The sequence below is a fragment of the Egretta garzetta genome, unplaced genomic scaffold (assembly GCF_000687185.1).
Source record: "Egretta garzetta isolate BGI_Z169 unplaced genomic scaffold, ASM68718v1 scaffold323, whole genome shotgun sequence".
Classification (NCBI taxonomy): Eukaryota; Metazoa; Chordata; class Aves; order Pelecaniformes; family Ardeidae; genus Egretta; species Egretta garzetta.
In genome coordinates this window covers 1,652,422-1,655,186 of record NW_009259435.1, presented here as the reverse complement: position 1 = coordinate 1,655,186, position 2,765 = coordinate 1,652,422, and positions in this window count along the sequence as shown.

Sequence of the window (2,765 nt, the reverse complement as noted above, 5' to 3'; positions counted from 1 at the left end):
AGGCTCCTCTGTGCAGACCTCCCTCTTCCCCCAGACCCACCAAAACCAGACTGCTGAGTCCCTTTTTCCATCCATACAGTAAAATAAATCATCAGGGGGTGGGTGGGGGGGGGTATCTCCCCTCTCTCCCCAACCAAAACCAGATGAGCAGTTTTACTGTTTTACTCTCTTCTCTCGATGATTCGTCCTTATCCTTTAAAATCAGAGGAGGCAAATGCTCCCCAGAAAAGCCTTTCTAAACCAGGACCCCTCGCTAATAAAAAAGGAAAATGCGAAGTTAACTTGTGTACCCCTTTTGCCTTTTCCCCCTTCCCGTGCCAAAGACCAGCCTGAGAACCTCTTTCCACACCAAGGACCCTCTTTCTCCACCAAAACGTGTTTTGGTTTTTTTTTTTTCTCCAGATGACACAAACAAATGACAGATCAATTAAAAAATCTCCCCTTGTAAAGATGTGCACACATGCACGCACGTACGTATGGGAAGGGTGAGGGTGAGGCACAGAGGCAGGAGTCCCTGCAGGAACACAGTACATCTTAGTGCAGTGGCAATAACTCCCAATTCTGATGAGGTTTTTCTTTTTTTTTTTTTGGGGGGGGGGGGGGGAAAGGGGAAAAACCGAAACAGGTTGTCTGCAAAGGCACCTCCTCTCCCTGCCCCAGCATGGGTGCAGACCCCCTTCCCAGGGTGGTCTGGTGCAGAGCAATGGTCCCGGTGTCTGGGGGAAGCACGACCCAGGTAACATTTTCCCATGGCTGGGAAATGCCTGGCCACACACCGCGACCTCACGCTCCCCTCCCCATCCCCAAAGCTGCTGGAAACAAGCACAGACCCTAATTTTCCTTGCCCATGCGCTGGCTTGGGATCCTTAAGGGTTCATGGCAGTAGGGAATCCTCATGGCCACAAAACAGCCCGCACCAGCAAGGACTGATCCAGCAGCGTGGCATAGGCTGGGAGCTGGGAATTTAACAGGGAAGGGCAGCTCGCAATGGCCACAAACCAGCAAATTCCTACAGCCTTTTAATAGAGGCAGAGCCAAGCAAGCTGCTCGGAAAGCTTGTCTCACCGCAAAACAGTGCAACAGAGACGCGTCTTCCTACCTTTATGCCCCCCCTCCCCCCCCCTAAATGTATATATATATATATACACACACACAGTCTCCTTGTTTTTTCCACCCAAGCCTATAAAAGTGCTACAGGCTGAGACACCAAGTGGGAGGCGCCTGGTTCTGAAAAGGCCAATGAAATAAATTAAATACAAATCACTGGCTCAGCTCCAGCCTCCCCCAGCGAGCCGGGGAGATGTTGGGGTTTCCGATGGCCGATACCCTGCCCTGGCCGGACCCAGCGTGCGGCCGGCACATGCGGGCTGCCGGCATAGTAAAGGCGTAAATGGTAAACCTTGGGTATTGCAGGCACATATGGCGCACATGTTGGGAGCAGAGCACTTTCCATAGGAGGGGAGGGGCCACCCTACTAGTAAGCAATTTTATTAGGGTCAGCGAAGCAGAAAGAAATCGGGTTGGGATAGGCTGGGAGCTGCCAAGTTCCCTTGCCCAACTCCTGCGCCCCAGAACAGGGAACAGCACGCTAACAACTTGCCAGGCTACAGCAGAAGTTTACCTCTAAAAAGCGCACAACTTCCAACTTCAAAGCCTAGCTCTCATTTTCTCATTTTATGTCTCTCCCTCCACACGGGACTTTTCTCATTAAAAAAAAAAAAAAATAGTAACTATAAATTCAAGATGAAACTTTACTGCAGAAAGTTAAGAAGGAAGATGAGGGGGGAGGTGGAGAGATTATTTTATAGTTTGATTCAAGGTTTTGGTGTTGTGGTTTGGTTGTTTGGGTTTTTTTTAATCATAAAGAATTGAACTTTCCTGGAAGAGCCATGAGCAAAAGCATTCGAGACGCAGAAAGGTCTTGTCTATCTAGCCAATAAGTATTTAGCTAGCTCTGGTTTTGGCTGTATGAAAAATGTATTTCAGACTGAGTATCCCATAAGGCAAGGAAAACTGTAGCGTAAATATGTATTTTTATTTTTTTTTTTCAGATCATGTGCTTAGATGGTTGTAACCACTGCAAATTTCTAAGCATGTTCATGGTAAGAAAGAGTAAATACATACTGCCTCATGAATACTTTAAGGGTTTATTTTTTAATTATTTTTTAAAGATCTGGCATGCCTTAACTACTACTTAATTCAAAGTAAAATATGCCAGATATTTTCGACCAAGAAAATATATCTATTTTTAATCAAAACAACTACCAAGAAATAAGTGCCCTTCGGTAGCAGCCTGGTTTTATGTTCAACAGCCAAAATTTGTGTTTCAAAATGCAAATTGCTGAGAATGTGAGCACGAGTCTGAACCACTGCATTTCTCCCAGGCACTCTAGCATCTTTTCTCAAACGCCACACTGTTTGAGGGGGCTTTTTAATACTGGCAGGGCATGGCTGGAAGCAGGGCTTTAACATTTAATGCCTAAGAAACCAAATTGTCACTCAAGTTGCAGTCAAGCGTATTTTTCTGATTTTTGTTGGAGGCAAACCCACCCTCCCGCGGAAAATGGGAGACCCCTTCCCCATCCCCATCCCTGACTTGATCACAGATCCAAATGTAAACATACACACACACACACACACACACACGCTCCCACCACGCACCACCCTGCAGCAGGACATGGGGACGGGGCGGAGGGTTCAGACAGAGCAAAAGGAGCTTTGTGCAGATGCGAAATACCCAGGCACTTAATCTTTTCTTTTTTTTT